This window comes from Bubalus bubalis, chromosome 3 (assembly GCF_019923935.1).
Source record: "Bubalus bubalis isolate 160015118507 breed Murrah chromosome 3, NDDB_SH_1, whole genome shotgun sequence".
NCBI lineage: Eukaryota > Metazoa > Chordata > Mammalia > Artiodactyla > Bovidae > Bubalus > Bubalus bubalis.
Window position 1 is genome coordinate 107,698,044 of NC_059159.1, and position 13,244 is coordinate 107,711,287.

General features: G+C 45.7%; 1 protein-coding gene and 1 long non-coding RNA gene across 3 annotated transcripts in view; one reads left to right on the forward strand and one right to left on the reverse strand.

Annotated features, from left to right (window-relative positions):
* Nucleotides 1-2,217, reverse strand: part of LOC102398554 — a 161,094-nt gene extending 158,877 nt beyond the window's left edge. Inside the window, exons 1-2 of one of the 2 annotated variants that reach the window (XR_006549923.2) lie at nucleotides 2,096-2,216; nucleotides 585-753 (exon numbers count right to left, since the gene is read on the reverse strand). This is a non-coding gene — a long non-coding RNA (uncharacterized LOC102398554). Of the gene's footprint in view, nucleotides 1-584; nucleotides 754-2,095 lie in introns of both variants that reach the window. The other variant, XR_006549922.2, reaches the window with a different exon arrangement.
* TJP2 (tight junction protein 2) overlaps nucleotides 1,237-13,244 on the forward strand; it is a 128,872-nt gene continuing 116,864 nt past the window's right edge. The window contains exon 1 of the mRNA XM_044939935.2: nucleotides 1,237-1,663. The gene's annotated coding sequence lies outside the window, so the exon portion shown is untranslated. The remainder of the gene's footprint in view (nucleotides 1,664-13,244) is intronic.

The window sequence follows — 13,244 nt, forward strand, 5'->3', positions numbered from 1 at the left end:
AACTACTGTTCATCTTTTTAAAAACTGTCCTGTCCATGTAATCTAGTCACTTGAAAGAACTTGTTGATAGGTACTCCCCAAAGTCTAAAGGGTAAATAATCCGCCAGCAAAGCGGGAGACCTGGGTTCCATCCCGGGATTGGGAAGATCCTCTGGAGGAGGGCATGGCAACCCACTCCTTTATTCTTGTCTGGAGAATCCTCATGGACGGAGGAGCCTGGCTAGCTAGAGAAAACGGGGTCTTAAAGTCAGACAGGACTGAGCACGCGCGCGCACACCCATACACAGTCTAAACTAAATGAACTTGAGTTTTACTTATTCCATTACTTCTGGCAAAGGTTTGTGTAAGGGAGGAGGGAAGGGGAGCTTGCCAATCATAAGCAAATCTGTCTTGACTGAATGAAGGTATGATTTTCCCATGAATATTTTTTGTGTGTGTGGTAAAATACACATAAAAAATTGACGGTTTAAACCATTAAGTTGTGCAACCAGCATTTTTCAGAGTTCCAAATTGAAACTCTTCACCCATTAAACAAGTCCCCAAAACCATCCCAGGACCTTTAACAGGACTAAATGAAGACGCACCTGCTCGCCAGTTGCAGGCTTGGGCACTAGGAGGATTCTGCCTTCCCATCTGAGCAAGGATTCCAGCGGAGACCAAGCTAGATCTCGGTTAACGCTCACGCCCTCACCTATTGTCCCAGCGGGAGGAACCGGTATTTCCGGATTGGGGCCTCAGACCCAGTGATCCCGGCTAAGAGTGAGGTTGGTGGAGGAGGGGAACGGAAGCTGATCATAAAAGTTAACTTTCCATCAAAATAATTAACCTGTTTTCCCATCCCCCTCCCAACAAAAACAAAGATCCACCCCCACCCCCCAACCCGCCGCCTCCAGCAAAAGTCGCCAATCGAACACCCACAATGGCCCCCAACCATCGTCCAGTGGCTTTTGAAAAAGTAGAGACGCTGACCAGTTCCTTGCCCACACCCAGGGAGAGGATCAAAAAGCCGAATCAGGTCAAGAATAAAGAAAGCAGCACAGCGAATTCCACTCGCCCTTGGGCGGGAAGAAAGCTCAGCGGTAGTTTTGCAGAGAAGAAAAAAGCCAGACCAGTGAGCGCGCGGGCTGGAGTGACCAGGCCGGCAGTCCCTGCGGCCGTAGCCCCTACCCCACCGCTGGGTGGCGTGTGTGAACCTCGCCCCCGCCTCGGTCCTTCCAGATAGCCCAAAGCAAAGCTGCAAGAAACCGCGTTTCTCTGCCCCGGCTCGCACGTTTGGCACCCTTGGGGGCTCGAAGGAGACAGGCGACAGACTCTGGCCACCCGAGTCCCCTCCGGGCCGCAGCTCTCTCCGGTCGCCCAACCCCCCTGCCCCCACCCTGGATTTTTTTTTTTTTTTTTCCTTTCTCCCAAACCTCCAAACAGGAAATAGCTTGAGTCACAATAATACACGGGAGCGGCGGCCGAGGCCACTCGCACCCGCCCATTCCCCGGGCCGCCTCCAGTACTCCGGCTCCACCAGGCGCCGCCGGCGAAGCGCGGGGAGCGCAGGGGACATCGGCCCAGCCGCCGGCGTAGTGTCGAAGGCGCCCAAGCGCCGGCCAGATTCGCCTTCACCCTGACCCCGACCCCGACTGCGCCAGCTTCGGCCGCCACCAGCTTCCAGGCGAGTACCCTCCTCCGTCTCCCTTCCGACCACCGAGCGCCCGCGGGCGTCCCGGCACGGCCCTCCGCGAGGCTGGAGGAGAGCCGCCCCCAGCGCTGCAGCCGCGCTCCGGGAGCGCCGGGACACCTTGCTCGGGGCTCGACTTCGGCTGGGGAGGGCTTTGCGGGGTTCTGGGGGGTGCTCTCTGGATTCATCGTGAGGGAGGAGGTGTGGGGTGGGTAGCGCGAGTAAACGCGAGCTGATGTCAGCCCACGTCCTTGTTGATTCGGAGTATACTTTCTTGGACAGTAACTTTTTTCTCCCCTTTTTGGGGATGCTTAACCGACTTTTGCCTCCCCGATCCCTCCAGGGGACGACAGTCACAGGGTTCTCCTGCGCAGTCGTCTAGAAGGGGCGGCTACAGGTGCCTGCGACCCACTTTCCTTCTCCTACCTGGCCTGGAGTTCTCTCCTCAAGGGACGGGAAATGTTTCACTTTCTGTTGAGCTTCTCTTTAACCAGATTAAAAGGGCCTCTCAGTTTGTGTTGGAGCGGTCAACACTCGCAGCGTCTGGAGGAGGCTTTATGCGGGCCGAGGGAGGCGCGGGCTAGTTGAGAGCAGGTGCGGGCTGCCTGCGCATTCTCCGCCGCACACCTGAGAGCCCGGGAGATGCTCGTTAGCCCGCGCAGCCCGGGAGCCCTGAGATCCCACCTCCGCAGGATTTTAGAGAATTGTTTTTCCCCACTTTCTGACCCATTTGTAAGGGAGGGGCCGAGTTCGTCAATGTGCTGCGCGTTGTCAGTCTTCAAAGGCTACATTGCAAGGTTCTTCTATAGGGAGCTCGGTCAAAATTGAGTTGGACATCTTTGTGTTGGAGAAAGGCCACTGAATTCCAGGCATTCTTCGAGGTTGAGAAGGGTGTTTTCAAGACTGTTCTGAAGTTGGCTTGAGGGCTTTCTGCGAAACTACCGCTCTGTCAGCTCTCCTTATCGCCTGTGGCTGCTTTCTAGTCCCGGGGGTGGGTGCGTTTTCTTCGTACTGTGTGTGCAGTGAGACCTTCCATCCTGGTTTCTAAGGTTGTGAACAACCCTCCGCGTTTCTCGGTGAGAGGACCGTGGTTCTAGAGCGGTTGGATTAATAGGATGGCTGCGTTACTTCAAGCGCTCTGGGGCCTTGCTGCTGTGAGTGAGCCAGGGTCACATCGGCATCACCTGGGGGCATGTTGAAATATGGGATTTCAGCGCTACCCTGGCCTGCTCAATCAAGGTCCTCAGGGGATCCTTTGGGTATTATCGCTTGAGAACCACTAGCAGAGGGTATGTTGGGCTGAAGTTTTTTTTGTCCAGTTTAAAGAAGTAATTTACAGTATATTTCCCTACATTTCCATCCAGTCCTATATTTGAACCTTCATTTTGCCAGACCAGGACAAACACATTTAACAGCTTTATGGGTCCAGCCCCTCCGCCCCAGGGAGCTAGGCACCTTACGCAAGATTTGGACATGTGGTTAGTATACTAGCTATGTGTTTTTTGTTTCTAGATACTTTTATTATTATTGTGATAAAATACAACATAAAATTTGTCATTTTAATAATTTCTTTTTTTTTTCTTTTTTTTTCACCACACTGTGTGGCTTCCTGGTTCTTAGTTCCCTGACCAGGGATTGAACCCAGGCCCCAGGCGATGAAAGCACAGAGTCCTCACCCAGCACCAGGGAATTCCTAACCATTTTTAAGAGGACAATTCAGTGACATTAAGCATTGTCACCATGTTGTGCAACCATCCCTGCTCTCTTTTTCCAGAACTTTTTCCTTGTCCCAAACAGAAACTCTGTACTTATTAAAGAATACCCTCTTCCCCCCTCTTCCCAGCCCCTGAGCTTCTGGCTACTGTTCATGACATTTTCTGTAGGGTACAGAGAAGGTTGAATAGGAATACAGAGTAAAAGTAAAATCATGTTTACAGAATATGGATAAACATTTGGAAATTCCTGGGTTGCTGGCCTGATGGACTTGGCAACGAAACTCCAGGTTTTTAAAATGCATGTGCTTTCTTTGAAGGGAGACAGCCTGAACCTATGAGGCCTTCCTTTTTGGTTTGACTGGAGCACTTCATTTAACTGGCTTTATTTTGGGTGTCCTGATTGTATTGGGCTTAGTTTTTTAATAGTGAACCAAACTCATTTTTGAAAGTAGTTAAAATAAACCTTAAGAAAAAGTATTGTTGCTTGGGGTATATATAGGAGGAGATCACAGGAAGACTTCAGAAAGATTTGAAATGATTTTCTAAAAGACCTCAAACTGTTTCAATTCTGCTTTAATGTTAAGTGAGTCTAATGGATCAAGGACATTGTTTCTGGTTCTAAAAATGTTTGTATATAAGGAAAGCCTTGTTGTTGTTTTAATTGAAGTATAGTTGATTTACAATGTTGTATTAGTTTCAGGTATATAGTAAAGTGATTCAGCTACACACACATATATATTCTTTTTCAGATTTTTTTTCCATTATAGGTTATTGTAAGATATTGAATACAGCTCACTGTGCTCTACAGTAGGTCCTTTTTGTTTATTTTGTATACAGTAGTGTATATCTGTTAATCCCAAACTCATAATTTATAGAAAAGCTTTGTAATAATGAATGTCATCCTCTTGCATCTGCTTAAAATTGTCCAGGTTGCCATTTGAGGACATGCTTTTCAGTTAGAACAGAAATGTGAATTAGCAAACTAATAAAAATGGTTTCATTCATGATCTAACAAAGACACTGTTATAGATCTAGAATGTGGTTCAGAATACATAAGTGATCAGAGATATTGGGAAGATTTAATACTACACGGTCTAGACTTTGAAACAAATAAAAAGATGAGCCCAAACTGAAATAAATTCCAAAAGAGCAAAGAAATCAACAGCAAAGGATTCTTTCTATGGTACTACAAGACCTCTGATCAGTTAGATTATACTTGGCTTGATTTTAGGCATTAGGATAACTAGTCCAGCTCCCAGGAAAATCAGGTCTTGGGCAATCTCCTTTTTGAGACCAGTCAGCAGTGCTACCTCTGTATATCAACCAGATGGTCTCTACGCAGTACCCCAAATGCCTCACAGTGTGGAAGGAAGGGGACAGGGTTCAGGTGCAGAAGAAGTGATATTTACCCTGACCAACTGACTGAGCAGGAGTAAGCCTCATAAACTCAGAGCCACCATGTCCCTAAATATAAAATTAGGGAGACAGTTGTCTCTCTCTAAGACTATGTAGTAAGGATTCAAAAGGACCTTACTTATAAAAGTGCTTGTAAACTGTAAAAGGATAATAAAAATTTCTTACCTTCATTTGGGAGAAATTTACAGTGCAAAAGAGAAGAAGTCACATATTTGGGGTACCTAACACTTTTTAGTTAACTGAGTTTGTAATTTTCTTCTAGCTTCGAGGTCATTTATTTATTTATTTTTTTGGCCATGCTGTAAAGCTTGTGGGATCTTAGTTCCCCAAGCCAGGGATTGAACCCATACCCTCTGCAGTGGAAACACAGTATCTTAACCATTGAATCACCAGGGAAGTCTTCCTCGAGGTCATTTTTTTTAAAAAACAGTTTTATTGAGATGTAATTCATATACCATACAATTCACCAATAAAGTGTACAATTCACTGATATTGAATATATTCACCGAGTTGTGCAACCATCACCATAATCAATTTCAGGACATTTTTATTGCCCTAAAAATAGTACTACTCCTTCTACCCCTTAGCTGACCCCTTCTAATCTTCTGCCTCCCCCAACCTAAATAACCACTAATCTACTTTCTGTCTATAGATTTGCCTATGCTGGACATTCAATATAAATGGAATCATACAATATGTGGTTTTGTATTCTGACTTCTTTCATTTAGCATAATGTTTTCAAAATTTATCTACATTGCCTCATGTATCAGAGCTTTCTTTTTATTGCCAAATAATGTTCTGATGTAAGTGTATACCACATTTTGTTTATCCATTCATCTGTTGATGGACATTTGTGTTGTTTCTACTTTTTGCCTGTTATAAATAATGCTGCTCTGAACATTCATGTTTTTATGTGGACATATGTTTTCATTTTGGGGGGGTACATACCTACAAGTGAAAAACATATGTTAATTCTATATTTAACATTTTCAGGAACTGCCAGACTGTTTTCCAAAGTGATTGCACCATTTACAATCCCATCAGCAATGTGTGAGAGTTTCAGTTTCTCTAGTTTTTTTTTTTTCTTGGCCATCCTAGTTGGTGTGAAGTAGTTTTGATTTACACTCCTCTGATGGCCAGTGATGCCAAACATCTTTTCATGAGCTTATTTATTAAGCCATTCTTTTTTTTTAAAATCATTTTCTAAGGAAAACTAGATAGAGGAAGAGGAAAATCAGTTTTGTATAGATTCCCTAGTTTCTGTGGTCTAGGAAAATACTTAAAATGTAAATTGAGTACTTTGCTCTTTTCAAATTTATTTTGGTTTTGACTCATCTTTTTATTTGCCTTGAGGCCTAGTACCTGTAGTACCTGATGTTCCAAAGGATTTGAGTGAAGAATTAATACATAGATTCTTGGAGGTGAAGGGGAGTAAGTAGACAAGGATTTAGTATTCTATATGCCCATACAATGCCCCCTAAAAAATCATGCACCACTCAAATGTTAATAATGCACCAAAAAATAAATGTACTTGTGCTGATAGTGGACATTTTAAACACTTGAACTAAAATATTGTTTGGTAGTCTGTTGATTAACATCTGTCCATTCTACTTAATATATAAGAATATACAGCTCATATTCATAGATTGTAGCTTTTATTAGGCTGTCTTTTTAAAAATCTTTTAAAATTTTTATTCTTTTTTTTTTTTTGTGGCTGTGTTGGGTTTTCATTGCTTTGCACATGTTTTCTGTAGTTGCAGCGAGCAGGGGTATTCTTCATTGCAGTATATGGGCTTCTCTTGTTGCGGAGCAGGCTCCAGGCTCCGGGCTTCAGCACTTGTAACACACGGGCTCAGTGGTTGTGGTTCACAGGCTATGGAATCTCACCAGACCAGGGATCAAACTCGTTTTTCCTGCATTAGCAGACTACTGATTTTATTTTCATATACTCCAAGTAGGCTGGTGGATGTTTTGGCATGAGTTTGTGCATTTCCGTTCTTTCTTTCCAAGGCTGCATGGCAATGTGTTTTCTCTATAGCCATGTGGAGAATTACCATCATGGTCTACAGTTACAAATGGATCATGAATTTTTAAAATACCTGTAGGCGTTTTAGAGGCCCACTATATTGAACTTGGGTTGTATGTTTGGATCTTATATTACTGGTGAATGTAGAGAGCAGTAAGGGCAATAGAAAAATCAGCCAGATTTAGCAAATTACTTCTATGTACTTATTCCTTAGAATAAGCAAATGGAAGTGTGTGGTTCAGTGGTCCTCACACACTGGGCTGTATCTGAATCACCTGGAAGCTTGATAAAACATACGTTGCTGACCACTCCCAACCCCGAATTTGGTTCCTGAGTTAATCAGTCTGAATGGGACCCTGATAATCTGCATCTCCAACAAGTACCCAGGTGATGTTGATGCTGCTGGTCTGGGGGTCTCACTTAGAGACCCAGTGGATTGGAGGCATTTGGAAATGGACTGGAGTAAGAGTGAGGAAAGGGACAAAGCTAGCGGTGAGCTCCTGCATTCTGTGCGTACGGGAACTTGATAGAGCTGAGGAGCTAGGTGTGACTCAGGAAGGGCATGGACAGGTGCTGGGAACTGGGACATAGGGATTAGTGGGGAGGGGTAGCTGGAAGAGAAGCCTCTGATATGGGGAAGGAGTGGGGATAGGGTTCTGAGGAGACCAAGGCCACTGAGGACCCCAACTCCATGTAAACAGGGGAGTGAGGACACAGCTCTTCACTGCTTCCAGAAAGGCCAGCGTTACCAGGTCGTGGGATAGGCTACCTGGGGACAGAGCCAAGTGTGAACTTGCCTTCATAAGATAAGGGATCCCTATAGTCCTTCAGGCAAAGTCCTGGAGTCATGACTGGCCCCTCCCCATCTTGACTATTACTGTTAATCATAGTCAACCTAGAATCTGGGGAGCTTTGTAAGCCAGAGCAAGAGTCCTTTGTGCAAGGAGTAGCCATCAAGTTTTAGTTTTCCTCCTCTCACGCCTTTGCCAGCTCAGCTTAATGGCTTAAAAATCTGTGCTACCAGGTGTCTAGTCTCCTTAGCATAACTTGGCATAAGCGGATTCTGAGAGTGGGGTGCTGACAGTCCATGTTATGAAGGTCAGGTTCGCTACAGAAAAAAAAATCCAAGAAGGGAGGTAGCCCACTGCTATTGGGTCCTGTGAAGTTAAGCTGTGTCCCACCTTCCCGTGGTTTCACAGACTTGAGACTAACATCTGATTTTATTTCATATTTTGCATGAAAGGAATCCTCAGTGTATCTGAGGATATACAGCATTTATCTTGGGCTTTGGAATGAGGCCAAAGCCTGCCACCAAAGTACTCTGTGTTCCCATCTGGGAGCACCTGCCATCAGCAGGGGGAGAGGGTTTGGTATCCATGGGTGTGATCTCTGCCCAGCTCTGCCTGTGGTGTGCTGCTGAGGTCAGAGCTGGGCAGCTGCCACCTACGTTAGACTCACCTTAGCGTCCTCCACCCCACTCAGCTGGTTGCACAATTTTACATTTCTACTTGGCCCCTGTGGGCCGAGGGTGTGTGCTTCCGCTGGTTAATGGTCAGAACTAGAAGCATTTCTCAGTCTTGCTTCTGGGAGAGATGCTGTTTCAGGATCCCTAAGATGACCTCCAGTTTCTATGATTTGCTAAGAGGACTCAGAGTCTCACCTCCATGGTTATTACTGTGAGAGTACAACAAAGCAAAATCAGTAAATGGAAGAAGCCACTTGGATCAGAATCTGAGGAAACCAGGCACAGGCTTCCAAGTGTCCTCTCCTAGAGCAGGTGCATAGGCCATGATTAATTCCAACAGACCACATGTATGAAATGTTGCCAACCAGGAAACTTCATTAGCGACTCAGTGCCCAGGCTTAGTGGGTGTCAGAAGATATGAATTTTGTAATCAGACCAACTTGGGTTGGAATCACACCTCCAGTACTTATTACCAGTGTGGCCACGAGAGAGTTACCTAGTCATCTGGTGCCTGAGTTTCTTCATCTGAAAACAGATTTTATATCTACCTCCGAAAGTCATTGTGAGAATGAACTAAGGTAATGCATTTTAAAAAAATGTTTTTTATTTTTGTTTTTGACTGTGCTGGGTCTTCGTTGTTGTGTGGGCTTTTCTCTAGTAGTGCAAAGCATGGCTTCTCTCTAGTTGCAGTGCTCGGGATTCTCATTGCAGTGTCTTCTCTTGTAGAGCACGGGCTCTAGGGTGAATGGGTTTCAATGTTTGCAACTCCCAGGCTCCAGAGCACAGGCTCAGTAGTTATGGTACATGGACTTAGCTGCTCCATGGCATGTGGGATTTTCCTGGACCAGGGATCAAACCCATGTCTTCTGCATTGGCAGGCAGCTTCTTTACCATTGAGCCACCAGGGGCACCCAGGTAATGCATTTTAAGGGGAGCCCTTATCCCAGTGGCAGACACAGTGAATGTGGTCACTAAAACATGGTTTAGCCACATATCGGCCAGGGGAAGGGTATGTGGGCCAGAGGGGGTGGCATCTGCCATACCTGCTGTGTGCAGAGCCTAAGGTCAGAAGACATCTCTAGCCCTGGGCTCATAGGTGCACCTCAGGCTGCCTTCTTGCCAGCTCATCCTACCTACTGACCTGAGAACATTTTTTGCTGTTTTGCTCTTCTGTCTCCTAGGAATACTTTTCCCTCTGCCTCGGATGTCTCAGCTCCTTCTATTAGCCTAAGGAATGTCTGCTCATATTTTTAAGACCTAACTCAAGTACTTTCTCTGTGAAGACTTTCCCAAGCCAAGCCCCTTGAACAGGCTTATCCACTCTCTCCTGCCTCATCCCTGTTCCGTGGTCACTGTGACCCCTACTTCAGTGTGCTGGGTTACAGTTACTTGTTGCTCTGCTAGACTGGGTGGTTCTTGAGGGAAGGGATGGTTTCATATTATTTGTATGTGCAGCATCACTCAGAATGTTGGATGGGAAGCAGGTCAGGGGTTGTCCAGGGAGTGAATGAATGAATGGAGTGTTGGGCTGGACCTAGAACCCAACAGGAAATGGATACAATGTCGGCAAAATAGGTATCTGCCTTCAGAGCAGCCCCTGACAGTCTAGAGGGGGAGATAGATGGTAAACAGGTATAATTAGAAAAGTGACACGAGGGAAGCAGAGTCTGGCCCAGCTGCAGGTGCAAGGGGAGCAGGAACAAGGAGAAAGGGGCGGTCCAAATGTTGATGCCCTGGGCAGTGTGATATCTGCTGGAGCTTGGGTGGTTGTTGGAGGCTGGAAGAACTGGTCAGGCAGGGAGCCACTCCCGAAGAGCCAGGAATCCTCCAGATGGGGATGGAGAGGTGGATCAAAGGTTACCAACACCTCAGCTGCCAAAGGGCAGGACATCTAAGTGGAAACTTGGAAGGTTGAAGTTGTCCAAGGGAAACTTGGAAAACTGGGGTTGGGGAACACAGGGTTGATTGAAGAAGTGGCACCCAGTAACCTGAAAACCTGTCTGGGAATGGATCTCTGATCTTAGGCTTCGGTAACAAGATACCACAGCCTGGGGGTGTTAAGCCACAGACATTTATTACTCACATTTCTGGAGGCTGGAAGCCTGAGATCTAGGTGCTGGCATGGTCCATTTCTGGGTGAGGACCGCCTTCCTGGCTTGCAGAAGGTGACCTCCCTGTGCGCTCACACAGCCTTTCTTAGGTGCCTGTGCACGGAGAGGGAGCCGTCTCTGTCTCTTCTTCTTCCTTATCCCATCGTGAAGAACCCACCTTTGTGACCTAACATAAACCTCATTTACGTTCCAGCTCCCCATCATGATCACCAACATGCTAGGAATTAGGGCTTTGATTGATGCATTTTAAGAGGACACAAACATTTAGTCCATAATAACCTGGGCCAATAAATATTTGCTGAGTAAATAATAATCATGGCTAGCACTTAGCACTTCAGATGGTTCAGACCCTAAGTGTTTTGCATATATTTTTTTAAGTTTAATTTTCACACAACTTTATTAGGTAGGCACCATTATTATCCCCTATTTACAGAGGAGGAAACTGAGGCCCTAGAGAGGTATAGAGGCTTGCCCAGGCTACACAGCTAATTAAATATGAAGCTGGGACACAAACTGAGGCAGTCTGGTTCTAGAGAGCAGGATTTTAACCATTATACCCTGCTGCCTCTTAGTTAGGAAGTAAACTCTGATGTTATTGGGTATCTGTCATATGCTGATTTCTCAGGGGAGATGCTAGCAATACAAGGATGAATATGACATCTTATCTGCCTTCTAGGCCATCACAGAATGCTTAGAGAAACAGCTATGACTTTTGCTGCTAAGTCACTTCAGTCGTGTCCGACTCTGGGCGACCCCATAGATGGTCCCTGGGATTCTCCAGGCGAGAACACTGGAGTGGGTCGCCATTTCCTTCTGCAATACATGAAAGTGAAAAGTGAAAGTGAAGTCACTCAGTCGTGTCGGACCCTCAGCGACCCCCATGGACTGCAGCCTTCCAGGCTCCTCCAACCATGGGATTTTCCAAGAGTACTGGAGCGGGGTGCCATTGACTTTTGAAGTCACTGGAAATGTATTGAGGCCAACAGAAACATTGTTTCACCTTTCTTTTGTAACTACTACACAGGACCATTAGCAAAGGTAAAGTGTTTCGCTATTTTAGAATGTATATAGTGGCTGAAGTGCTCACAACATTACATATATTGTGTGGGAAATAGGGGGCTGAGTCATCAAATTAGAAATGACTTTTTACTAGAGTTTCTAATGTAATGACAGTAACTGATGGTAATGCATATCCTAAACTTTATAATACTATCAAGATACAATTTGAGGAAAAGTAGAACCACTTATGTAAAAAAGCTTTTTAACTAAAAATAAATATAGATAATTTAGATATATTTTACAGGAAAATTTAAAACAAAGTGAATGAAAAACCTTGTGGTATTTCAGAATCTTGACTATTAGGGAAGATCCTGTACATGCAGAAGCTTAGTAAACCCAGGAGGTAGTTCTTTTTTTTTTTTTGCCTGGATGGGGGTATTCAGGGAAAAACCCAGTCCATAAGGAGGAGGATAAGGTGGACAGAGATCCCTAGGTGGGAATCTTGGTGATGGTTGGGGTTAGGGGAGAGTGCTTCTTGGAAGGAAGAGAAGGAAGAGGATTTCTTCTTTTATTTATTTATTTATATCTTTTGGCTGTTTTGGGTCTTCATTGCTGTGCATGGGCTTTCTCTAATTGTGGCAAGTGGGGGCAACTCTTCATTGCAGTGCTCCAGCTTCTTGTTGCTTGGGCACGTGGGTTCAGTATTTGCAGCTCACAGGCCATGGAAGTCGTGCTCAGTAATTGTGGCATACCGGCTTAGTTGCTCCGAGGCATGTGGCATATTCCTGGATGATCGAACCCATGTCCCCTGCATTGGCAGGCAGATTCCTGTCTACTCCCCTGTGCCACCAGAGACATCCCTTTTAATTTGACTTAATTAATTAATTTACTTTTGGTTATCTGTTGGTTGGTTTTGCATGGCCTTTCTCTAGTTGCAGCAAGTGGGAGTACTCTTCCTTGTGCTGGTGGGTTTCTTACTGCAGTCGTTTCTCTTGTTCCGCAGCCTGGGCTCTAGGGCTTCAGTAGTTGCAGCATTCAGGCTCAGCAGTTGTGGCACATGGGCTTGGTTGCTCCATGGCATGTGGAATCTTCCTGGACCAGGGATCAAGCTCATATTCCCTGTACTGGCAGGTGGACTCTTATCCATTATGCTACCAGGGAAGTCCAAGAGGATGTCTTCTTGCCACAGACTCCACCTTTGGATCCAGTGGAAATAGCAGATTTGAGAGAGAGGAGGTGAGGGAAGGGGAAGCCCTGCAGCCAAGAGGGGGTTGGAGAGTAGGGCTGAGATATTCTCCTATCTCAGAGGAAGAGCGCTTCTGCCAGGGATCAGGAAGAGATGTGCTGTCTGAGTCCTCAGATGCAGGCAGGTTACCCAGGAAGGCACTAGAGCAGAGTAGGAAAGAGCTAGAGCAGAGCAGGAAAGAGTCAGACCTGGGCTTGAATGTTGCCTCTGCCACTTAGGAGCCGTGAGATCTAGGGCAGGTTTCTCCACTCTGAGCCTTAGTTTTCTCTTTGTAAAGGGGGTCAGTAATACTGCCTTCTCCCTGAATTGCTGTGGTTCGAGTTTCATTGCTTTCATGATTTTTTTTGTCTCAAGTCTACACTGTTCTGTCTTGAGAAGAAGTTTTATCCAGCCTCCCACGCTCTCAAACCAACGACCATAAGCTCCTTCTGAAGGAATAGAATTTGGCTTTGAGAAGAAGACGGAGTTGTTGCAGCTTTTCTTCAAGTTCTCCTGCTCCTCATGGTCACAGCTCAGCTTGTCATTTGCTTCGGACCTTCCCTCCTCTTTCTCTGTCTTGACAGATAATAGCCCAACAAGCTGCATTTCTTTCTCATG